Consider the following 27,448-nt stretch of genomic DNA (forward strand, 5'->3'; position numbering starts at 1 on the left):
TATCACTTGTTCCGACTTGCGAGTACGCTGATGGATATCAAAAAGACAACATGGAAACAGCCAAGCACGGGCCACGGTGATCAGCGTGATTTCTCTGGAGGGAATAAGTGACAGCTTGAGACATCCACGAGAGGTTAGTACCCATATGCGGGGAAACAGCATCAAGTCGGAGACCCGTTTTCGTTGGATATCAAAGTTCAGAGTCGGCAGGGACTGTGCTGAAAAACGCAAAAGCGCTGGGCTTCCAGTCACTGCACGCAAACGAAACAATGCCCAGCGTGTAAATGACTTGATAATGGAGCACAGGTAGTTCATGTTCGATGAACTACAGAAGACAACAGGTGTATAACGGAAAACTATCTACACCGTCATCAATGAGAATTTAAAGATGAAGAAGGTGTGTGCACAATGGGTGCCCCACTGCGCAGAAACAGAAGCTTGTGGCGTTATGCCAACAGCTAGTGCTACAGTACAGTGCAGATCCAGTGGAGTGCTTTGAGCGTATGTTCAGCACTGTGGTTCAGCGTATTCACTTCGGTCAGGGGACTAGATGCCCTCTGTAATAGTAAAACTGAGTCAAGTTTACATCAGTAGAACGTAAGAAGATGTAATGCAACATCCCGCACAGAACTCATGATGAAAACTGAGGAAGGAAAAGATAGAAAGCAAGGAAAAATGTTGTTAGTGTCGCGCCTCTAGAACCTGAAAGACCCAGGTTCGATTACCAGACGGGGCGGAGATTTTTTTTCGCTAGGGACTGCGTTGTTCTCATAATTTTATTTCGTCTTCATCGTCGTGCGAGTCACCGAAGTGGCTTCAAAGAGGCAGAGTTGTTCCAGTCGGACGAACTACATCACACGGCGTCTCCCGGCCAATAATGCCATACAGAAATTTCATTTTTTCCTCTGCACAAATGTGGGTAATATGTCGTACTATATTTTTATTAATTACATTTTTTTTATTCTAATGTAGCTTGACAACGCCCAAAGTGACGAAATTAGCTAATCTCTAAATCATGAGTAATGTGTTTATTTTTGAGTAAGACACCCTATCCAGGAAAATACCGGCCCTGAAGAATTTCACAGCCTTTGTGGACCAATATCCAGCGTTATTCAGTTACCCCTACCTCTGGATTTTATGCAATCCGCAAAGCCTTCAAATAACATGTGCAAGGTTTTCATATTCTCTCTCTCGATATGAGCAAATTATTAGTCGTACAGAAAAAATGAACAGGATTTTTTTTTTTTAGAAAATGTGATGTTGTTAAACTTTGTACTATCATGGGTTTTCGCTAGCGCCAGTAGTTTTCGAATTATTTAAGAAAAAAACGCACAAAAGTGACCTTCAAATGCGTTTTTCTTGAATAACTCGTATACCGTGGCCTCTAGCAAAAACGTATCCTAGTATAAAATTTAAGTACTTTCAATTTCCTACAGAAAGGTCCTGCTCATTTCTTAGCAATAACACTTTGCACGTACTGAACGAGAGACTACGAAAGTCCTACGCGTGGTCTTTCGAGGCCTTTCGGGTTGCATAAAAACCAGCAGTAGGGGCAGCTGAATCACCGAGAATACGAAAGAAGATTGATTATCATAACCACTCTAAAGAGAGTGTATCTATCTCGTACTCCGTTTTACGATGTTTTGAACACTTTCACACAGTCAATATATAATAGCTAACATAAAGTATTTAACACCATTAGGTTGTTCATTATATTATTCAAATTTTAGTAAACCAATATGACATGACAAGCACTTAAATGAATAAGCAAGTAAGTAAATTGTTAAGTAGTCATAATTAAATTCTAGTGACCGCCATATTATACACAGAACAGATAACGACCGGCGATAGTCATTTCAGAGCATTTCTACATCATTAATACAGTTCGCTGTACGTATGTCATAACAGTTACTGGAGAATTTTTGCAAGCTGCCAGTTGCCGCAGCCAATCCAAAAACAGTGCCTTCCGTCCTACTGCTCTGCCTTAATGCTACGCCACGAATTTCGTACCAGCGTGTGCGGCGTATGATTTATATGCCGAACGGTCACGCGACAAAAATTATAAAACGTGTTAAAAAGTATACCGTTCCTTGGGTATTTGCGTGCTGAAGGTTGCCACACGAACAAGTTTCTGACAGGGTTCATTTAAGACTGATTCGGAGATCGATTAATAAAGTTGACACATTTGAGCTACCCGCACATTTTTCGTTTCTTCTTGACAGCCACCATGAGATGCACGTCACCGTAATTGCAGCCACCTGCGTATTTATCCAACTGGCTTTCAATAACATGGAAACAGCAGAGTAGTACGTTTAGTACTTCTTATTTGCTCTTCTTCACCCTTGGAGTCGTAGCGAATACAGCAGATTTTAGAGCCACAAAATAATATATTGTTTCGTTAAAAACAGGAAATTTTTTTACACAGAATATTCGCAGTTTACTTGGTATGATATGAAGAAAACGTTTAACGGTTCAAATAAATTTAACCTTAGGAGGCAAGATAAACCAAGAAAATAAGGAACTGGCTGAATTTGGCATAAAATATCAGCACTGAAGACGAAGTGATAGTGGTGACATTAGAAAAATAGAGAAAGTTAATTAAACAGCGTACTCTGGTTAAATGGAAATGCCCCTAGATCTTAACCAGTGACGGGGATATTTGCATTTCACCTATCACTTTCTGTACTAGTGTTTCAACTTATGTGAGAGTCTACAAATTAATGGTGTCACCGCAGTTACTTGCGGTAGCGGCTCATGGGTTTTAACCAGTATTTATCAACTGAGACGAAAATAGGTTGTGCGAACTAGCTGCCCACGGTGTACAGTTGACGCACTTACGTTCACCAGGGATGCTGCTAAAAATCAGCTTAACACCAACACCTTATTCAACATTCTTAGAGAGGTGTATTAAGCGAAATTTGCGACTAGTTCGAGGATTTCGTGGTGGGGATTAGGAGGACCGCAGGATGTTATCTCGAATGGAGAGTCATTCATAGAAGTAACTGCAGATGTGCCCTCAGGGAAATCCGTTGGGACCTTTACTGTTCATACTGTATCTTAATGACATGGCAGACAACGTTAATCGTAACCTCAGGCTTTTAGCAAATGATGCATTTATCTATAATGTAGTACTATCTGAAAAAAGTTGACATATACATTGAGATCTTGATAAGATTTCAAATTGATGTACGGATTAACAACTTGCTTTAAATTTTAGAAATGCGAAATTGCTCACATCACAAAATGAGAAAACGTAGTCTCTGCCGACCTAATACAAGTACGTGAACATAAAACAGGTAGTAGGTTTCGGTTCACTCGTAGCACCCTGGAAAAATGCAGACAGTCTACAAAGAACATAACTTGAAGAATAGTCGTGTAATCACTTCTAGAATATTTCTGAAGTGTGTGGGACCAGTACGAAACAGGACTACAAGGGGTCACTAATTTTCTACAAATAAGGGCAGCACAAATGTTCACAGGGTTGTTTCAACCATGACAGAGCACCACGAAGATATGCTTAAAACCTTGAACTGTCAGCCGCTTGAAGACAGACGCAAACAATTCTGCGGAAGCCAACGTGCAAAGTTTCAGGAAGCAGGTCTAAGTGAGAAAGCTAGGAATATAACTCCCTGCGTATCGCTCCCATTGGAACTGAGAAGAAAACACTAAATACAGCGCATACCGAGGAGTTTAAGGAAACATTCTTCCCGCTCTCAGTAAGCGAATGGAATGTGAAGAAGCTATAATAAATGATACAATGGTAAGGACCATTCACTGTGGTTTGCGGAATACAGATACAGACGATACAGAAAAGATAGATAAGATACGAGTAACCAAAAGACATCTCAGAGAACTGTGTACAATTGACCCTCAAGCTTCGTATCGTTTTAAAGACCCAATACCTTTTTCTGAATAATTCAAAAATTTTAATGTGAACAACTCAAGTTTATCAGATAAAAAATAGGGGCAGGTAAAAGGACCTGAAATTGCACATTGAAAACGTTTCTAAGGCGATCAAATGGAACCCCTTAAAAAACAGGCACACAAGAAAAAGCAGAAACGCAAAAGGATGGCGGAGACATCAAGACCAGAGAAAGAAAGCAGTACATGCTGGAAGATGCAGCGTTTCAGTCACTGACCAATATAAACATTTCTCCTGCCTAGTGCGTCTCCATCGCTTTTGGCGAGAAGGCTAATCACCGTGTAACAACATAATTGACCAGGTACTGGAACACGGTACAATGTTCACGAGTTGTTTACAGGGAAGATTCGGGGTTTTTACTGCCACACGTTAATGGTAAACAGTCTTACAGAGCATCTGCTAGCAGTACACTACTTGATACACAGGCCGGTTAAGGAATCGTAAAACCGACCTCCCAAGGGACGTGAAAGCGAACCTGGACGTGGAGCTGGACGAGTTTCCTGAGGCCAGAAAGACGTTTAACGTGCGAGCATTCCCAAGTGTGAACGAAGAATCAGACACATCAGATCTTTGCTTCGTGGAGAGGAACAATGTCATTCAGATATGAAATCACTTTCTACGTCATAAGCGGAGCTTAGGAGACACCATATTGGAATATGTCGTATTCAGTCAAAGAACGTATTTGGTGGTCTTTATGTTGTATCTTACGTGCTATTATTAGGTAATGTGTTGTTTCAAAGCATCGCCACACTGAGGATATCTTGAAAGCTATTGGTACGATTTGTTATAATCAGAGATCAGTTAAAGCCCCCAAGACATCGTAATGTCGAAAACACAGATATCAACAAAATCGGTTAGTGTGATGTAACGGACAGAGGCACGAATTGTGAACTGGAAGGTTGCTGGGGCGAGTCTTGCTTCCTGCGAATACTGTTTTCGTTTATTCTTCTGTTTTCTGGAGATTCTGGGATTTTCTCATTAATTTAATAGATGCATATTCTGGAGTCGGTCTCAAGAACTGCCATACGGCCCGGAGAACGGTGTGCTTACCATATGCCCATCCATATCCACATCGAGGTACACCTTTGGGCTGAGCACGACACGGCGGCCTGTCAGTACCGTTGGGTCTTCATAGCCTGTTCGGGCGGAATTTAGTTTCGTTTTTTATGCTCTGGAGTATTCCATGCTATATACAAAGGGACTTTAAAAACTGCATTATACATGTCGTTTCACGCTAAGACCACTGTACAACAAAGATGGCACTTTGTCGCAAGAGAGTAGGCTACAAGTTTAGGGTTTTCAGGAGGGATAGTTCTGCCGCGGTACGGATACCAACAGGTGCATCACAATGTGTGATGAGATAATACGGCAAACGGAAACTGGAAGATGAGGCACGCCGGACAGTACTGCTCTTGTGCGCAAAAAGTCTAAATTACACACAGATTCACCGTGAAATTCTGGCTGTATGTGGACCAAATGCAATGTAGCTCAAATGGCTCTGAGCACTATGGGACTTAACATCTATGGTCATCAGTCCCCAAATGCAATGTAGCGTCCAATCATGGTAGAATGGTACCAACTATTTGACCAAGGCCGCACGAAAGCGGGTGACGCTGATCGGGAAGGAAGCCTGTCGACATCCGCCACACACGGCTATAACCGGGCAATCGAGGAAGCGATTCACAGCAATCAAAGATTTCCCGACGATGAGAATGTCCACACGGCTGTTCTCGAATGCGTCTGTGACCAAGGAGAGGATTTCTACTGTCGGAGCACTAAACCGTTTGTAGAACGTTCCGACCATTCTTTACAAAGACTTAGAGACATCTTTGAAATATAGTGTCGCATGTATCTGCGTCGCATTTAAGTGCAGTGGAACATTCAGTGAAAGTCATTCAGCCTGCCACAATAACGTGCAACTTAATTTTAGAAGTCCACTCTTATGAATAAGAGCGCTCTCCGTTCAGGAGTGACTGTGCTCGATTTTGTGCAGGTGTCGTGGAATATGGGCCAATGAACTGCATCAACGCTGTCTATCTTACTGGCTGATCCCTCAGAATTCAGTATAACGTGTACTACAGACTGGACGGTATGTGGACAAGGGGGCAAGCGTGCGATTTACTTGACGCAGTAAAAGTGGAAGTTGTTGAAAGTAACAAAAATCACACTAAACATGCCTAGCTAAGGCGTTTTCCTGAGCATTTGAGAAACTGTAATGCATTATGCTGGAGTGATTTTTGAGAACATGTCTCTCTGGAGTACAGCGGTTTATGTATTACTTAAAATTGAATATCAGTAGTCACAACCGCATTCAGCTTTTGTTTTCTTTATTTTTATGTATAGGATTACCGGTTTCAATCAGTTTTAGACCATCTTCAGACCCACGCCATGATATAGATGGTGGCTGTGATGCTGTATTGAGCAGTTAGCGTTCGTGGAGGTGCAGCGCCTGCCAGTTCACAGACACCATAGCGTGTGCCTGAAGATGATCTAAAACAGACCGAAGCCGGTAACCTTATGTATAAAGAAAATTTAAAAAAAGTTTATTGCTGTTGTGTCTGTTTAAATTACATTTTACATTGAGCTCGAGTTATTTCTTCAAGATGGATGTACGTGTTCGTTGTGAAATCCATCGGCATGCTCGCAATCAGCATATCTTCAACTGTTGCTAACGGAGTCAAAGTGCCTACTTTACACGCACTCATTTTTTGTTTTTAAATAAACTTTGTAGTCTGCGCTCCACACGTGAGCCCAGAATGCTGCGGTTAGGAATAACGGTAATGATCACGTTCGGTGTGACATACCACCTCGCTACTGAGTATGTACCAACCACGTTTACAAGAACGCTTGGCGTGCTTCACGATCGGAAACACGTCATGTGTGAGGATCGCTCACCTGTTGTCGGTACGGAATTCCAAAATCTTCCCAAAAATAAGTCCACACGTTTCGATCTCAATTAATCGGCGAAACCGTGATCGGTTTGTTGGGTGATTCGTTGATTTGGGGGAGGACGAAGTCATCGGTCCCATCGGGTTAGGGAAGGATCGGGAAGGAAGTCGGCCGTGACCTTTCAAAGGGACCATCCCGGCATCTGCCCGAAGCGGGAGAATGTGATTCCTAGGCAGTGCACAAAACTGCACGCACAGTATGTACGGTGGTGACGTAACGTGAGGACGATGAAGTCTGGATAAGGGGCTCTGGCGAGGATAATCCACGGTGCCGACTGGGACCCTGCGGTCGCTGTTTGATAAGCGGTCAGCCGCCCACGAGGGGAACTCTCATGTCGCCCTATTGCAGAATAGCGTGGTGCGCGTCGTTCTGTACAAAACTCACTACACTTTTATCACCGCTGTTCTCGGTTACTTAGATGTTAACCGCCTCAGGACACGAGAACAACGGGCGGGGAGATCAATGTCTTACTTGAATTTTCCCTCGGGAATTTTTTCGGAGTCCCCTAGAGAAGATAAAAAGGTTGCTGCTTTTAATCATATGGTTTCTACGTGGAAAATCTTAACGAAGCAACCCTTCTGACAGTCAAGAAGAAATCCAGTGGTTGATTTCTGAACATTGAAAACACTTGCTGTACAACCTCATCGAGAAAATTAACTCTCAGAATTCTTAAATTTTCTGAATCATATCGGTTCTAGTACAGTATAAATTATAGGCTGACTCTTACATGGAAGATAACAGCAACCAGCCACATTTTACAATGCTATTTATCTATTTACAATGCCGTTACCGATTTCGAACCGGAAGGTTCATCTTCAGACGGCTACTTCACGTTTACATTACCTCTCGCCTTTTGTTTTCACAAGCGCTGACACTTGCTTAGGGTGGTGGTGCCACCATCACTAGGAATTTTCAGCAGTTGTGAAAACAAAAGGCGAAAGTTAATGTAAAACGTGAACTAGCCGTCTGAAGATGAACCTGCCGATTAGAAACCGGTAACGGTGATATTTAAATAAATAAATAACACTGCAAAAAGTGACTGTTGTTATCTTCTATGCAAGAGTCAACCTATATTTTGTACACAGCCCCGGGCTAAAAATGCCAGGAATAACAGTATAAATTTCATAATGGAAGAAGAGATAAAAGGTCAAATTTAATTTTTGATTGTACAAGTAGTTTAAAAACTGACGGAACTTTGGGACACGAAGTCTACAGAACGCCTACACACACTAAAGGTCTCTTCACAAAAATTCCAGCCGCCATCCTAGGCAGAAAAGAGAGGTAATTAAAGACATTGGTGGACCGGGCTAAGAGAAAGGACTCGGAAAAGTACTCGTTTATTTAAGGTTTACTTTCAGAAGAACTCGATATTTTGACAAGGAGATGAACAGGGCACTGTGTCCTAAATGGTCTATAGCTTATGCCGAAAAAGAACCAGCGTTAATGAAAGTCTTCATCCCATTCTAAAAAAAACAGCCACAGAACGTATCAGCATACATGTTGACACAGTATTTAATTCGACAAGAGGGGTCAGTGAATATTTAAATACTGTCAAGGACATAGGTCCACCGGTTGCTACGATGGAGCATACAAAATTCCTTATGTGTGCCTGCAGGTATACAAAGAACTGCTAAAACAAGCTCAATAAGCTGACTACCGCATGTTCACCGGCAGCCTCGTGGCAATCAACGTGTTAAAGAACACAAAAACAATTGTCGTCTGGGAAACGCGGGTAAATCGGCGACGGCATCAGTAGATAATGCATTGGGACTAGCCAACCACCAGATTCAATTGCCAAAGCCGTGTCATAGAGGTCACAGAAATTCAAAAACAACATTAACAGAAAAGGAGGAGGAATGAAATCAATAAGTTTTGGGTCTTAATGATGAATAAATCAAACACCACCTCTGCATTACAAACACCACCTCTGCATTACAAGATCATAAACACCGTTGCGACTCTGCGCTCTTTCACAGCATTTGAATAAGGTCGCGATACGACCGTTGAGAAGTTCCGTACAAACATTTATGTTTGCTGAACTTTGTAAACTAAAATCGACTAACAACGTCTTTACAGCCTCTGATGATGTCTCCAACATTAGAAGACGGAACGTTGGGAAAAAAATATATTGCTTAGATCAACGCCTTGTGCAAATGTAACAAAAACCACCAAGGATGTAATAGCTTTAATTCTTTCCTTTTTTACGTTTTTATAAGTAGTAATGTTTAGAAATTCCAATGCTGATTTATCTCAGAATTTATCTGCTTTTATTAGGAACGAGATAGTGAGTACGGAAATTATTTTTTATCCATTTCTCGACAACTATCGTAACATCCCATTAACAGAACTAAATCAGTGGGACACGTAGTAGCAGCAACATCTTTTAATATGTAGCTGCTATACTTCTTAGTACACAACCCCTCCGAAAGAATCATACATAATTCTATCATTTGCTATGCGAAGCACCCGTGTAAAGTATACTAGGTTTAACTGACTTGTCTCTATGACTATAGCAACATCCTACTAATCTATCTGCACACATGAAGTGAAAGTTTGTAACAAAAATCTCTAAAAGTTCTAGGCCAATTTAAATTTCAAATTTCTACGAGATGCCTAATGAACACTTAGATGAATAATTAGTAAATCGGTCAAGTACTTTAAATACGTTCGATTTCCTGCATATATGCACTTCGATTTAAAGCGATTGCAGTTTCCCATACAGCTTGCATTCGCTATGAGTCACTTTAAGTCACTTTATGTGACAGATATTAAATACCCGAGCAACGCCGGGCAATGCGCCTAATCGATAAGATATTCGTGGAAGACGCAGCAGCATTAACATCTTTTAATTTGTAGTCGATCTGCTCCTCAGTGCATAACCCTTCCGAAAGATTCATTATATCATTCCTTCATTTGCCATGCGAAGTGACTATGTAAAGTAATCTTGGTTTAATTCACTTGTTTCGATGACAGCTTTTCAGGTCTCGAGTATTTCACGTCTGACACTATAGCGACATCGTGTACGATGTGAGATGACTCACGAACTTATTTCAGTGCTTTTTACAGTTTTCACCTTTTTGTTCCACGCGATGAATTAGGAATGTATCATCTAAATGTGAAACCTTTTCTGAGTCACTTGTACACTGTAAAGCTCATTGCAACTGCATCGTTCGTTTACACCGCGAAACACTGAAGGTGATCGAGGATTTTGAATTACAAGTTTAAATAAAATTTCTAGTCCACCCACGCTATGAACAATTCTGATGTAAATACCGTGAATCGACATTAATTACAGTGTAACAATTAACATAAAGGAAAGTTACTCCAATTCGACTCGGCAACGTGACTGTAAGTAAACTGTTTTTATTTATTTATTTAATATTTCTTTAAACCATCCCTGTAGCTCTTATTTAATGCTGATGTCTACAGATTTCTACATTTTTGAGAAACTGTATTAATGGAGCTTCAAGTCCAACAGGGCACTGAATATACATTCTCCGTAGATTATAAGTAGTAGACCAGGAACGGAAATCAAACAAGGCTTGTAATTCTCATCCACTCCGCAGAACAACGTCACTCCTTTAGAGAGCTGTATTTCTTGTCACTTCGTGTCAACTCGACGGAAAAGCTGACACATGACTTGCTCGGTCTGTATAAGGACAATGGAAGGAATCGCTAGTGGCCTTGTACAGAGCGAGCGAGTGCCATACTTTGTATCATTAAGAAGTCATCGTTCCTGATAACATTTTCCTTGTACTAAACAAAGATACTATGACACAAGGTACCAACGCACAATTAAGATATAATGCGGAAACTTGGCGAGATAATGCGATATGTAACTAAAGAAAATGTGCAGTCCCAGTGCAACAGCTTTTTCGTTAACGTCAGATAGCAGCTATATGCTGAATATATTATCTGAGAAACTTTTAAAAAATGCAGGGTCTCGTTGCTCAGAAAGACTCATAATACGACTCGCACATTGCAAAGACTACAGAAATCCTTCTAAGGTCAGCAGTCCCCTGGAACTTAGAACTACTTAAACCTAAGTAACCTAAGGACATCACACACATCCATGCCCGAGGCAGGATTCGAACCTGCGACCGTAGCGGTCGCGCGCTTCCAGACTGTAGCGCCTAGAACCGTTCGATACAAGATGCTTTCAGCGCTTCAGTGATTGATAATTTCACAAGGGCGCCCTCACGATAATTTTTTGGGTGGGGGGAGGGGAGCAGACTTTGGGTTATGAAGTATTTTTAAAATTTTGGAAGACGAATAGCGACCCGTAAGTGGCCAGAAAAAAGTTTCAGTCCGACCCTGGTAAAAAAACAGCGTAACACCGACTTTTAAATCATTTCCTTGATAGAAAGACACCCAAGTATACTATATTTTTTCCTTTCTCTGATTGCTATTGGGTGTGGGGGGAGGCATATTCACTGTTCTAGGTTTTATGCCACGGGATCACTTGTTTCGCACTGGATTATCAGCAGTATCTCTCCACTGAAACTCTGGCGTGAGGTGTACTTCAGCGACTCTCCTTGGCTGGACTACGAACTGAGGAGAATGCCAAAGACGTGCCAGCAAATTTGCTATCGAGTCGGCGACAGTGGCGCTCGGTGCGGCCGCTACCGGCACTACTCAAGCTGCATAGCAAATGAAGGAGCGGCAATGGTGGGGGTGGCAGCTGTTGCGAGAGCCCGTTCCTAATGAAGGAAGCCGCTTGCCCCTCCCGCATCCCACCTCCCCATCCATCCACCGCAGCCAAGCAGCTAGCAGGGGGCGGAGAGCAGTCCGAGAAATTGAATTAAGTACGCATCCTTGCGGGCGGTGATGGATGCGTCCAACGCAACCCGGCTGTTTGTCAAAACCTCTGTCTCTCACTCTCTCTCTCTCTCTCTCTCTCTGTGTGTGTGTGTGTGTGTGTGTGTGTGTGTGCGAGTGCTAGAGAGAGAGGAAGAGGAGGGGAAGGAAGCAGGGAGGCAAAGAGGGAGGGAGGGAGAGAGAGAGAGAGAGAGAGAGAGAGAGAGGCGAGACCTCCACGCTGGCAATCAACAGGAACCACGTTATTCGAGAAAGTCAACCCTCAGTCTCTAGAGTCTAGAGAGACAGAGAGAGACAGACAGAGAGGCGGGACCTCCACGCTGACAATAGACAGGAATGACGCTGTTCGAGAAAGTCACCCCCCAGACTCTAAACAATCCTTTACAGAATAAAAGTGAATACTGAACAAATTGCATGAGGCATAATTTGGGACACCTCACATGCTATGTGAATAATTGTTGGCTCCCATAATTCTCTTTTTTTTTTCATTTTGACATAAAAGGAAGAGACAGGCAAAAAGAGAAACGCTTCACGTTGCCAACGTTTAAAAATTTTCTGCATATGATTTATTTGTATTATTTCAAATGTTTGACATTTCGAGGAATGGGTCTACGTACGATGAGGCTATTGACACTTCATCATATCAAAACTGTCTATTAACTAATTTTAAAAATGATCATACAAATTCCACCCTTAATCTCTTATAATTTTATTTTAAGTCCTGTGAATACCCTCAGGGGCCTCGATTTTGTCACCTACACGCGTCCTTTAACGCGATTCATTTTGGCTGTGTGGTATTTTGTAAAAGTTATTAAAAAATTATATAAAAAACCAAATAATATGCAAGAAAACCTAAAGATGATGATATTTTAACAACCTGCAGTGTTATCCAATATAATGTATTGTTTGGAACATATCTATTAACGACATATTCTAGAACAGCGACCAATACATAAATATTTTATTTTTCGCTAACGATACTGTTAACGTACAGCGTATATTAAACAACTGAATTGCCTACTTACAGGTGTAAGTAGGCTGTTTAGGTTTTTTTAATGGTAACGCCACGTAGCGCTCTGTATGAAAATCACTGGCTGTGCTGTGTGCAGTCTGTGGCTAGTTTGGATTGTTGTCGGCCATTGTAGTGTTGGGCAGCTGGATGTGAACAGCGCGTAGCGTTGCGCAGTTGGAGGTGAGCCGCCAGCAGTGGTGGATGTGGGGAGAGAGATGGCGGAGTTTTGAAATTTGTAACACTGGATGTCATGAACTGCTATATATATTATGACTATTAAGGTAAATACATTGTTTGTTCTCTATTAACATCTTTCAATTGCTAACTATGCCTATCAGTAGTTAGTGCCTCCTGTAGTTCGAATCTTTTATTTAGCTGGCAGTAGTGGCGCTCGCTGTATTGCAGTAGTTCGAGTAACGAAGATTTTTGTGAGGTAAGGATTCATGACAGGTATAGGTTAATGTTAGTCAGGGCCATTCTTTTGTAGGGATTTTTGAAAGTCAGATTGCGTTGCGCAAAAAATATTGTGTGTCAGTTTAAGCACAGTCATGTACAATTTTTCTAAGGGGACGTTTCACAGGTAATGAGAATGAGGAGTCTAAATTTAAGACAAGCAGACGACGAAATTAGTCGTAAAGCTTATTTGATCCAGTGGAACAGCTTCATCTGATTTATAGTTTGCATTTAGTATGGATTAAATTATTTGTTACGTGCATATGAAGGTAATTTTTTTCCTCTCTGTGAACTATGTAACGCGCTAGTTAACCACAGTTTAATATTCCTAGACAGCCAGCACGCGTAAGATACGACTGAGACACACGACGGTATATAATAACGGGTAATTACGAGAACCTGAGATGAGCTGTCGAGGTTAATGGCAAACAGTATGCGGTCAGTCTTACCGGCACGTGCTCACCTATCATCACCACGAATACGCCATAACCTGCGACACATTTATATGACACACAGTTTTGACCCGCAGCTGGTACGAAGATAGAAGGAGACGCACCATCGGTTTTCCAAACACCATCACACAGCTGCGCATAATTCAAATGTATCTTTGTGAGAGATCGTCAGGTTCATCGAACGTGTTCATTTGTAAGTAATGGAAGTGTTTCCTCGACCATACCTCCGGAGACATTGCACAGAAATTTGGAGTTTGAAGTGACTTTAGACATGGCGAAAAGCGTGAAGATAACGAGCTAAATGTCAACAGTCCCCTCCATCTCATTTCCGAAAACTTGCAGCTCAACTGTCTTAATAGAGCAAAGGGTGTACAGTTCTTTGTTTTTCCGCTAAATCTCGCAGCACAGATGTCGGTATAGTTCCCTTGAAAACGACACAGCTTGATCTCCGTCTCTGATGAGATGGCGGCCATCAGTCCTCCCCCCCCAATGAAAGTATCATTTAGGACAATGCGGCGAAAAATTTGTCATTAACGGTCAATGATAGCAAACGACCGACGCGAGTGTCTTTACTAACAGCATGACTTCGCGCGTCTCATCTGGGCTCGTAACCATATCGTTGGACCATAAAAGACAGGAAAACAGTGGCCTGGTAAGATCAGTCGCGATCTCAGTTGGTAAGAGCTGATGGTAGGGTTTGAGTGTGGTGCAGACCTTATGAAGTCGTGGACCCAGATTGTCAACAAGGCTCTGTGCAAGCTGGTAGGTGGATCCGTAGCGGCGTGGGCTGTGTTTATATGGTCCAACTGAACCTATCATTGACTGAAAATGGTTATGTTCGACTACTTGGAGACCATTTGCCACCATTCATGGACTTCATGTTCCCAAACAACGACGGAATTTTTATGGAAAACTACGCGCCATGTTACTGGCCCAAAATTGTTCCGGATCGGTTAGGATAGTTCGAGCGGAAAATTTTGCCACCCGGATCGCCTGAGAAGGGACATAAACGAGAGGTTAGTTCGTGCACAAAATCATACACCGGCAACACTTTCGCAATTGTGGACAGCTGTAGAGGGAGTATGGCTCAGTATTTCTGCCGGGGACTTCGAAAGACTTGTGTAGTCCATGCCATGCCAAATTGCTGCTCTACGCTGGGAAAATCGAGGTCCGACACGGTATTAAGAGGTATCCCAAGATTCTTGTCACCTCAGTGTATGCGAAATGCAATTGCTTTGTGAAGTAACGGTGGTGTCTGTAAGAGACGCTGGCGCTGTTCCGGTGTCGCCACGGTAACGCGGCGACGAGTATGTGGGACGCGGCTGGGTAGCGCTGCCGTGAGTGCGTGCCGTGTCCTGTCGTGTGGCGGCGAGCCGGCGCTATCGCGGCCATGCATCCACGTCCGCTCGGCGCGGGCCTTTGTTCCGGCTGCGGCGACGACGTCGCTCCCTCGACCGCTTCATAAATCGACGGGGAGCCGCCTATCAGCGAGCCGACAAGTAGCAGCTCAGATCGGCACCCGGCCAATAGAAGCGTTTTTCTGCAATCACAGCCGCTAAAGACTTCCGGCGCAGCGAGAGGCGATAGCCGCACGCGAGGCCCGCATTTGTAGTCCGACAGTCGCCGTGCTCCTGTTAACACAGCCGCTGTTGTTGATGCAGCTGTCGGCCACTCATTCGTTTCCGTAATAATGCCGCTAGATCTGAGGAACTCATACGCGTAAATGTTCCTTCAACGGAGTTCTAAGGTACGACCACAGCAGTCACATACTGACACGCTTGTAGGAAGTGCCGCATCTGGACGGCTATATTAACAAGAGACGAATAGGGTAAAAAATATCCAAATGAACGTGGGGAGTTTAATAAGTGACGCAACACATTTATTTCTCCGCCAATTTCTGTTGAAAAGATGCGGGATTTGTTCTGGGATATTCCTCGGATATTCCGCTTCAGCCCCTAGAGTTTGATGAAGTTCCAAAGGCGGCAGCTCTGTAAGTAGCCTTAACAAAAATGGCTCTGAGCACTATGGGACTTAACAGCTGAGGTCATCAGTCCCCTAGAACTTAGAACTACTTAAACCTAACTAACCTAAGGACATCACACACATCCATGCCCGAGGCAGGATTCGAACCTGCGACCGTAGCAGTCGCGCGGTTCCGGACTGAAGTGCCTAGAACCGCTCTGTCACCGCGGCCGACGTAGCCTTCCAAATTGCGTCTGTAACGGTGGGGCGTTCCAAGCAGCGAGCTATCATTGAGTTTCTTTTGGTGAGAAACGAGCATGCAGATATTCACAGGCGCTTGTAGAGTGTCTACGGAGACCAGGCAATGAACAAAAGCACGATGAGTCGTTGGGCGAGGCGTCTATTATCATCATCACAACGAGGTCGCTCAATCCTGTCCGATCTCCAGCGTGCCGGTCGGTCGCAAATAGTTTTACTCCAGCCATGTTGGAATATGCCGACACTCCCGTTGGAGGTGATCGACGGACCACAATCAACACTTTCATAGTGGGTATCCTGAGGCATCAAGGAATCGTCCATTTGGTAATGAAGTTTGTTGGTAGGGGGGAAGGGGGAGGGGAGGGGGGTGTCGATTGGGGGGCGGAGGCGAGTAAAAACTAGACAAAGCTTGAATACAGTAAGCAGGTTCAAATGGATGTAGGCTGCAGTAGTTAGGCAGAAATGTAGAGGCTTGCACTAGATGGAGTAGCGAGAGAGCTGGGTTTATAGCCACTCACAGTGATTAAAATTACATTACATCTACATCTACATTTATACTCCGCAAGCCACCCAACGGTGTGTGGCGGAGGGCACTTTACGTGCCACTTCATTACCTCCCTTTTCTCTTCCAGTCACGTATGGTTCGCGGGAAGAACGACTGCCGGAAAGCCTCCGTGCGCGCTCGAATCTCTCTAATTTTACATTCGTCATCTCCTCGCGAGGTATAAGTAGTGGGAAGCAATATATTCGATACCTCATCCAGAAACGCACCCTGTCGAAACCTGGACAGCAAGCTACACCGCGATGCAGAGCGCCTTTCTTGTAGAGTCTGCCACTTGAATTTGCTAAACATCTCCGTAACGCTACCACGCTTACCAAATAACCCTGTGACGAAACGCGCCGCTCTTCTTTGGATCTTCTGTATCTCCTCCGTCAACCCGACCTGGTACGGATCCCACAATGATGAGCAATACTCAAGTATAGGTCGAACAAGTGTTTTGTAAGCCACCTACTTTGTTGATGGACAACATTTTCTAAGGACTCTCCCAATGAATCTCAACCTGTTACCCGCCTTACCAACAATTAGTTTTATATGATCATTCCACATCAATTCGTTCCGCACGCATACTCCCAGATATTTTACAGAAGTAACTGCTACCAGTGTTTGTCCCGCTATCATATAATCATACAATAAAGGATCCTTCTTTCTATGTATCCGCAATACATTACATTTTTATATGTTAAGGGTCAGTTGCCACTCCCTGCAGCAAGTGCCTATTAGCTGCAGATCTTCCTGCATTTCGCTGCAATTTTCTAATGCTGCAACTTCTCTGTATACTACAGCATCATCCGCGAAAAGCCGCATGGAACTTCCGACACTATCTACTAGGTCATTTACATATATTGTGAAAAGCAATGGTCCCATAACACTCCCCTGTGGCACGCCAGAGGTTACCTTAACGTCTGTAGACGTCTCTCCATTGAGAACAACATGCTGTGTTCTGTTTGCTAAAAACTCTTCAATCCAGCTACACAGCTGGTCTGATATTCCGTAGGCTCTTACTTTGTTTATCAGGCGACAGTGCGGAACTGTATCGAACGCCTTCCGGAAGTCAAGGAAAATAGCATCTTCCTGGGAGCCTGTATCTAATATTTTCTGGGTCTCATGAACAAATAAAGCGAGTTGGGTCTCACACGATCGCTGTTTCCCGAATCCATGTTGATTCCTACAGAGTAGATTCTGGGTTTCCAGAAACGACATGATATGAGAGCAAAAACCATGTTCTAAAATTCTACAACAGATCGACGTCAGAGATATAGGTCTATAGTTTTGCGCTTCTGCTCGACGACCCTTCTTGAAGACTGGGACTACCTGTGCTCTTTTACAATCATTTGGAACCTTCCGTTCCTCTAGAGACTTGCGGTACACGGCTGTTTGAAGGGGGGCAAGCTCTTCGCGTACTCTGTGTAGAATCGAATCGGTATCCCGTCAGGTCTAGTGGGCTTTCCTCTGCTGAGTGATTCCAGTTGCTTTTCTATTCCTGGACACTTATTTCGATGTCAGCCATTTTTTCGTTTGTGCGAGGGTTTAGAGAAGGAATTGCAGTGCGTTCTTCCTCTGTGAAACAGCTTTGGAAGAAGGTGTTTAGTATTTCAGTTTTACGCTTGTCATCCTCTGTTTCAATGCCATTATCATCCCGGAGTGTCTGGATATGCTGTTTCGATCCACTTACTGATTTAACGTAAGACCAGAACTTCCTAGGATTTTCTGTTAAGTCGGTACAAAGAATTTGACTTTCGAATTCACTGAACGCTTCACGCATAGCCTTCCTTACGCTAACTTTGACATCGTTTAGCTTCTGTTTGTCTGAGAGGTTTTAGCTGCGTTTAAACTTGCAGTGATGCTCTCTTTGCTTTCGTGGTAGTTTCCTAACTTTGTTGTTGAACCACGGTGGGTTTTTCCCGTCCCTTACAGTTTCACTCGGCACGTATCTGTCTAAAACGCATTTTACGATTGCCTTGAACTTTTTCCATAAACACTCAACATTGTCAGTGTCGGAACAGAAATTTTCGTTTTGATCTGTTAGGCAGTCTGAAATCTGCCTTCTATTACTCTTGCTAAACAGATAAATCTTCCTCCCTTTTTTTATATTCCTATTTACTTCCATATTCAGGGATGCTGCAACGGCCTTATGATCACTGATTCCCTGTTCTGCGCTTACAGAGTCGAAAAGTTCATGTCTGTTTGTTATCAGTAGGTCCAAGATGTTATCTCCACGAGTCTGTTCTCTGTTTAATTGATCTAGGTAATTTTCGGATAGTGCACTCAGTATAATGTCACTCGATGCTCTGTCCCTACCACCCGTCCTAGACATCTGAGTGTACCAGTCTATATCTGGTAAATTGAAATCTCCACCTAAGACTATAACATGCTGAGGAAATTTATGTGAAATGTATTCCAGATTTTCTCTCAGTTGTTCTCCCACTAATGCTGCTGAGTCGGGAGGTCGGTAAAAGGAGCCAATTATTAACCTAGCTCGGTTGTTGAGTGTAACCTCCACCAATAATAAGTCACAGGAACTATCCACTTCTATTTCACTACAGGATAAACTACTACTAGCAGCGACAATCACGCCACCACCGGTTGCAAGCAATCTATCCTTACTAAACACCGTTCTAAACACATTAGCTTTCGGCCAAGCACTCTTTGGCCATTGTCAATGTCATACCACTTGATAATGGCCAAGGAGTGTTTGGCTGACAAAGCTCATGTAACTTTAATCAGTTTACCGCGGCTGGAAACCTGAGAACTTTTTATTCAGTCTTACCGTCGTGAGAACCTGCAGTCTTACGTAGTGGGAGAGCTGTGTCAAACCATTCTTCGGACTGTAGATCGCAACAACAAAAGTGCATGCACCTCTTCAATTTTTGATAATGCGAATGTCAACATATTGGAGTCGTATTCTGCAGGACAGGGGCTGAGAACTCAGTTCGACTGTACTGGTTAAGTTTTTTTCGTAGTTTCACTGAATCATTTGAAGCAAACGCCTTAAAGCACGCCACTGATGATTTCCTACATACCTATTGTATTACCGGAGTTCCTGGCCGTCTTTAAAGAACTCGACATTGGCGAGGCATTAAACTGGAACCTTGTTTCCTCTCTTCAATTGTCTTCGTGCTAGAAAAACAAGGCGTTGATAGGAGTCTTCACAGAATATGGTAATCGACTTTAAAGCTTTACTGCGGAAATCAGCCAACAAGTGGTACCGGCGCTATCAATTTCACCTACTTAATTAGAGCGAAACGTATAGAGGTACTTAAGAAAATGAAGAAATGCCAAATTCCAATCTTCTTACCGCATGACAGTACGCCGGCTAGCAATAGCTCTGCGACTTTATCATCTACATTAAAAGCAGTTCACCAGGCAAGCAGAGTGAAGTACAACCGGTGGTTTGCTAAAATGTGCTCATTTGGTCGGAAATATTAATGCACGTGTAGATCGTACATGACATATCAGAACAGGATACGGAGCGTGTTTCGCGTACAATGCCACGACCACCTGCGGGCGGTGTGGACAACTCTTGTCTCGTAGATAAAGAAAAGTTACTGGTTCGACTTCTGACATCAGAACAGCAAAAGCGTGTAGTTATCCAACCAGCGTCGCGATAGGAAACGAGTCTCTTGTTTTTAATGGTTTCGTTTAGACGACACGTGACACTGGAACGTGATTAGTAAGGTTCGCTCTGTCAGCCAGTATTCGCTAGCTGCAACGGTGTAGCCCAAACGATAGTAATCGCAGGTCGTTTCTGAAATGATAAACACTTGAAACTACGCGTTTAAATTACGGAATTTCTATAGCCGCACTGCGTCTCCGTCTGACATTTAATAACCATTAGCGTGAGAAGAAACGGCGTTTATGTAGTCTTTCATACCCGGCCGCAGAAACCTGGCCATAACAAATGAAATACGACTCACTATGCTAGAGGCCTTTGTCTGTTCTGTTCAAGCATTAGAGTTAAACGTGGTTAGATATTTGCGGCAAAATTATGTCTCTGCTTCGTGAATAACTGCACTAGCTGCTCAGACGTAAACGTACATTCTCAGAGGAGCTAATTCGAAGACTCAGCGGATTACGCTTCAGTCTCTGCATACAGATAGTCGCCACAGCTAGTGCTTCAAACACTTTAACTATCTCGCAGTAAACATGCCCGTATTTGGGATTGCAAATCATATCTTTGTCTCACAGCCGCAACTATACCTTTCTTCCGTATACAGTGTGCTTGGAATCGACTTACACAAACTTCGATTTGTAGAAGAGTATTCCTGCATTGAATGAAACGTACATTCTTCTTCTGCAAGTTATTCGAAACAAAAGTACTGCAAGCAATTATTTTTATATTAACATGCCATGCAGAAAAATAAGTTATTGTGACTACTAAAGACTGAACGATGCCAATTGCGGCCAAATGAAATACGAGGGAGTGATGAAAAGTAATGTCTCCGATTTTCTTGCGTGGAAAATCTGAAAGATTTTAAAATGAAACAATTGTTATTAACATTCTACATCTTTGTTCTCCATGTCTACACATTTGAAGAAAACTGAAGCGTGTAACAAGGCGGGGTGTAATGTCTGTGCCTGAGAAACATCGTGTTATAATCGAGTTTCGGATTTGAAGACTTCGTTCACACATGAAACACCTTCTACTTCAGCATGACAATGCCAGACCGCACATCAGCGCTGTGACATCCGCGACAATCCGACGCCTTTGGTTCACTGCCATCGGTCATCCTCCATACAGTGCCGACTTGTCCCTATCTGTTTTTCGTTTGTTTTCGGAACTTAAAAAGCAGCGTCTAGGACTTCCGATGCTGATGAAGCGGTGTGAGCATAGGTACGTTGAGGCACGGTCAACAAAGTCAGTCATCCTACAGTGATAGCATCAACAAACTGATCTCTCGTTGGGAGAAATGTGTTCGTCGCCTGGATGGTAATGTTGCGAGGTAAATATGTAGACATGAAGCATAAAATGTAGAAGATTCACAGTCTTTGTTTCATCTATAAATGTTCAAGAGTTTCCACCTAAAATATTCGGAGACATTACTTTTCAACACGTGCGGGCTAGAAACTCTAAACAATTAGTCTAGATACCGGGCAAGTCAGATGCTTTCAAAGGACGTATCTTCGGGGCACTGAAAGGCGGTTGGCGTCTCTGTGATCCGAATAGATCCCAAAACATTACGATATTTGAGTATAAAATGAATAAACGGGCAGCTGTACGTAATCTTAGCAGCAGGACGTCAAAAGCATGTTTCTGCACTTTTCTTGCTTGTTTGTTCGACTGTGTGAAAGCGATAGTTTGTTTGATAGGCTCGTATTAACTCAGGAAGTTTTTCTAGTCATAGCTGGAAAGAACACTGTTCCACGTGTAACAGTGTGTAGAGTGTGACTTGTAATAAAACGAGATTGGGGGGGGGGGGGGGGGAGGGAGAGAGAGAGAGAGAGAGAGAGAGAGAGAGAGAGAGAGAGAGAGAGAAATGAAAGGCGACTCTCATTTTACTTACCCAGTATGCTTGATCTAAATTGATAAATGACACATTATGTGTCGTCTTGTCAACATTTGGCCACTTTTAAGGCATTGGAAAGGACTGCATTCAGGACGAGAGTATTTTTGAACAGGTCCGAATGTGGAAACTACTTTGGACTGCGAGACATGAGGTGATATTGACCACGAAGGTCACCTTCCACATAAGTGACAGCAATCGCAAAGCAAATGACGCATGTACCGGACAAAGCAAATCTGTGTGACAGAATCGTTACCTTGTGACGCAAGTGTAAACAAGCCCTCGATAAGTACCTCGTCGACTCTGCCATACGTAGTGAGGCAAGTGACACAAGATAAAAGGTGCGTAGGGGATGAGGGTGGGTAGGGTAGGCACCGAAGTCTACAATTAAACGCAGGAGACATAAAAAATATTGAAATCAGTAGTTTTCTCGTAAGTACTGAGCTGTACAAAAGGACTTGCGGAAATGATCAAGGAAATAAAAGCAAGAGCCAAGAAGCATTTCGAGTTCGTGCAATTTTTGTTGCAAAGTTTCTCATTCATTATGGCGTAAAAATTTCTTCAAATTTTTGTTTGCGGAAGGTACAACCTGAGTTTACCCTCTGTGCACAGCTGTGAACAGATACAAAGACTGTGAAATTATGTCCACTATAAGTAGCAGGCGTCCATTTATTTCATCGTTCTTCATTATCTTGAAGATAATAATTATATGTATATTATACGCTGTTTATTCCAGGAAACTTAGTAACCGTGACTGGTTTCTTAAGATCTATCAAAAGAAGTTTTTGCCAAGCGCATAAAGAAGAAAAAGATTTGAAGGAAGAAAATAACAAACGGAAGAAGCAAGAGTATAAGTTACTCTATGAGCCTACAAAATACAAGAGGCACTTAACTTGCACAATAAAAGTGTCATAATCGAGCGAAATAGAAATACCTTTCTATTTATGAATCGCAGCAAACATGTAAAAACGTACGAGCTTAGGGAGCAGCACAATCCTAACAGAACACGGGACTATATGTGGAGAGATACATTTTGTAACGTCGTAGAGATGCAGGGGTCACCCTTAGGAACCACAAAGCAATGCAGCCCGATAGGCATGAGTGGAATTGACGCCGTTTAATAATTCACCGAAGACATCTAAGAGCTCTTCCGGCAACACTAGCATCATTCCTTCGTTTGGCTGGCTCAAATGGCTCTGAGCACTATGGGACTTAACATCTCAGGTCATCAGTCTCCTAGAACTTAGAACTACTTAAACATAACTAATCTAAGGACATCACACACATCCATGCCAAAGGCAGGATTCGAACCTGCGACCGTAGCGGCCGCGCGGTTCCCGACTGAAGCGCCTAGAACCGCTCGGCCATCAGAGGCCGGCACGTTGGGCTGTATGGGCTCACTGAACACGTGTGGAAAGAGCTTTCAGACGTGGGGAAAGTGCTTGCAAAGCAGGTGAACACAGCAGTCGGCCAAGTAGTGCCACAAATCCCCCCAAAGAACTGTGGACTCATATGAAGTAGTCTTCTACCCCATGTTTCCGAAGCGATGCCGAATCGATTGCAGAGAACGCTGTGTCCAGCTATAACGGCAAATATTCACAAAAACGAGAACGATAAAGGTATATTCAATGGATACTAAAATAATGCACTATATTCTCTGGTTTCGCGTAACAGATTAGCGACTCATCTTGAGAGCTGGCGCAGTAATGCGTAACGAGGCCATGCACTCAGAGTCATCATCTGATATCGGTTTCCTAAGGTTTCTCTACAAATCATAAGAGGCGATAACAGCGGTGCTTCTTTAAAAAACGCTATGGCTGTTTCCTGAACGTAGCCTTGAAATTCGTTTCCCATGTAATGATCTCGACGTGACGAACATGCCTTTCTACGTACAGTAAACTTCACAGTCTGGCTACAGTATAAATCAAACGAAGTCCAATAACAATACGTTTGATGATCGCCTTTTGTTAGTGGATATCTTTAATGCTTGGAAAAGGTACTGTGTGACGTAATACATATTTCTGCAATCTAAAAAAGTTAATTTTTAATGTTTATAGTTCATATAACAGCTTGTTACAATGACGCAGGCACGCTTCACTGGTCGCCTCAGGACGATCGCGTAAGGGAAATGCTTTCAGTATGGTCACATGATCTTAACTCCATAAACAGTTGAGTATTAAACATGTGTAGGGTGGAAAAAACTTTGAGAAACGATATTTCTGTATCATCAAATTGCCCGCTCAGCTAGCCGCTCGGTCTAATACGCTGCTTCCCGAGCGGGAAGGCGTGCCGTTCCCCGGCACGAATCCGCCCGGCGGATTAGTGCCGAAGTCCGGTGTACCAGCCACCCTGCGGATGGTTTTTAAGGCGTTTCCATCTACCTCGGCGAATGCGGGCTGGTTCCCCTTATTCCGCCTCAGTTACACTATGTCGGCGATAGCTGTGCAAACACTCTCCACGTACGCATACACCATGATTACTCTACCATGCAAACATTTGGGGTTACACTCGTCTGGTATGAGACGTTCCCGGGGGTGGGGGGCGCTTGGGCCGAACCACACAATAATCAATAATCCTGGGTTCGCTGTGGGGCGGCGGAGGAGCGGGAGGACTGCTTGGCCTGTTGTGGAGTTATGAACCACTGAACCACCGAGGGCTAAGGCGCGACGAAGCCTCTTCGTCGTTTCTAGGTCCCCGGTTTAATACACAATCATCAAGTTAAACATCGTCTGATGTACAGCGGAAAACCAGATAATGAAGCAATATAATGCGAATGATGACGGAACGACCGCCGGTTAAACTTCAGAAAATATACACTGGCGTGCAAAATTTTAGTACGAAAGTAACTTACTCGTGGAGCGTCACTGCGAAATAACATAGCTCGATGCAACTGGGACCATACGCAGAAAGAACTGCTACATACTTTCAGTCAAAGACAATAATTGCACTTAGGTCACTACGATTCATAATAGTCTCCTGGTCATTACAGAGGGCGGGACATGGTTCTTAACGGGGTGTTCTGCAATGTGCTCCCATGCTGACCGAAAGATTTGTAAGGAGTTCTTGTGGTTGGGCGCCCTATTCCTCCATCTGCGCGTTTGGTAATTGCTCGATGGTCGTTAGTGCACGTAGACATACTGCATTTCATCTTCCCAATGCCTCTCACATATGCTATATGGAATTTAAGCCGCATAAACGGGCAGGCCAGTCCATTCACAAAGTACACTCCCGTTCCAACAGCTTCTCTTCCTGCGCTGTTCGAGGCAGTCGTGCTTTCTCATCCACAAAAACGAAGTCGGGCTGAATGCAGCCCCGAAAAGACGCACATGGGGAGGAGTACCGTGTCACAGTTACGGTGACCGGTGAGTGTACCATATTCAACAATTTGGTAGGCAATACGCCCATGCAACATGTTTCCTCATACCATAACGCCTGGAACACCTAAAATATCATGTTCGACAATGTTCCCGGGCACATTAAGTGTTCACGTCTTTCGCCTTGTGAGGGTGCGTCCAGAACTGTCGAACGTGATCGCTTTGATGGGCTAGGTTTCGTAGTGTGGGGCGGCATAATGTTGCATAGGCGTACTACCCTTCAGATCCTTAAACGCGGCACTCTCAACGGTCAATGTAATAGTGACTCTACACTCCTCCAGCATGTGCGTCTTTTCAGGGGTGCATTTACCCCTTACTTTATTCTTATGCATGAAAATGTTTCAGTTACTTTCCGTGGTATACTGTCGCAGTTCTTTATATGTATGGTCCAAGATCCATCGAGCTATGTTACGTGACAGCGAAACACCATGAAGAAGTTAATTTCGTCCTTGGACTTGCAAAGATCATTTAAATTAAGCTGGTTTGTCCCATCTGATGATAAAAGTCCTAATTCTTCTAAAGTCAGTTATTTAGTTGCAGGGAAGCTATAATTTACGCATGTTTTAAACCACCAGTTGAGTTACGAGAATTTACATTGACGTCAGCCAAGTAAGGTCGTGAGTTAAGTGCGGCGATACTGCGACGTATCGGCCATTCAAAGCGTGGCGATTCCGTTATTTTTGAAACGTTTCGTCACGCAAGCAAAACAATACTGAGAATTAAGAATATTAGTTCTGTCCTGCAGAAAGAGCACGCCAGATGAAAACTGACAGCCCCGGCGAAGGGCTCAACATATTTTATTTTAATAACCTTACTTATAAACGTTTCTTCCGCATTTTTCCAATATATTATCTTATAAAAGCGGATCGCACTGCAGATTACTCTGCGCGTACACATCTTAAACACGCTAGTGTTCACGAGTCATTCAGATACGATCTCTGAAAGGCACTTGCTCGCAGATAGCCGCTCCCAACCTCTCCACTCTGCATGCGAAAAGTTGTTGCGTATGCAATTTATTGTCCTGTGTAGGTACAAGTCAAGCGATGAAGGCAGTCATGGCTGCAATAACGTGATTACTGTCCAGCTGCTCAGTCTTTTCCTATTACGATACAGCACGATTATTTCCGAAGTGCGCCTATATCTCTAGAGCAGCGATGTTAACAATGCTCAGTTCGAAAAAATAAATACCGTTTCTCTGCCCTTCAAATGCAAGTTTCATTAACTATGACGACATCTTCATTATACTGTTAAAAGTGAGCGAGACAGAAACGCCGCAACCACTTTCTCTTAGAGTAACAAAAATATTTAAACTGATTCTTTAGTAATTTTCTTCTTCACTTATAGAAAAACATTTTAACAGCGTTGTCTTAGTGTTAAAATAAATTAAAATATAATAATAAATATTTTCAGCTTGTCCGATCTAAAACGAAGTCTCATCCAGCCAGCAAATCATTACTCAGCGTCAGAAGCTGAAGACGAGTTCTTACACACTCTTACTGTTGAGTAACACTCTGATACTTTTTACAGTTTAATTCCAGAAACATGTCCGTGCTATTCCTTGTTTCGACGTTCAACTAGGATGCTTACAACGGGCGGGACATTTCTACGATGTACACTGTGGCAAAATCAGGACGCTTCTACAGATCGAGGGCGGCTGCGTATTACTTACGGCACTGTACTCTTATTCGGAGCTAGCAGTGTTCAGATCGGTGAACGACCTTCAAATATTTAGATGTCTCGGTGTTTCATCTCACTGTGTTTGCATTAAACGACCAAGTGCGGTTTGCATCACCATACTTGTCCATCTGAGCTTGTGCTCCGAGTATGACGACCTCAGTATAGTTTAACCATCTACATTAATTTCGAGTTCATACAAAATTCTCTGCATTGTACACAGGAGAGATCATCATGGAATCGTCTTAACAGTGTAGGCCTAACTTACAAATGTTCCTCAATCCTTACTTCTGATCCACGCACTGCATTTGGAACCACAGGATACTGTTATTGATTGTGTTCTCACCACATTGTTTTCTCTGGATACGAGAAATGCGACAGAGAATTTGAATATCCATGGCAACATTTTTTCGAAGTGGAAAGGCAATATGACTTCATGTCTTTCGCATAGAGTCTCCAGATCGATCTTTTACTGTTAACGGTCTCCAAGATCGTCCAAAACTGCAGCTTA

The sequence above is a fragment of the Schistocerca cancellata genome, chromosome 2 (assembly GCF_023864275.1).
Source record: "Schistocerca cancellata isolate TAMUIC-IGC-003103 chromosome 2, iqSchCanc2.1, whole genome shotgun sequence".
Lineage (NCBI taxonomy): Eukaryota > Metazoa > Arthropoda > Insecta > Orthoptera > Acrididae > Schistocerca > Schistocerca cancellata.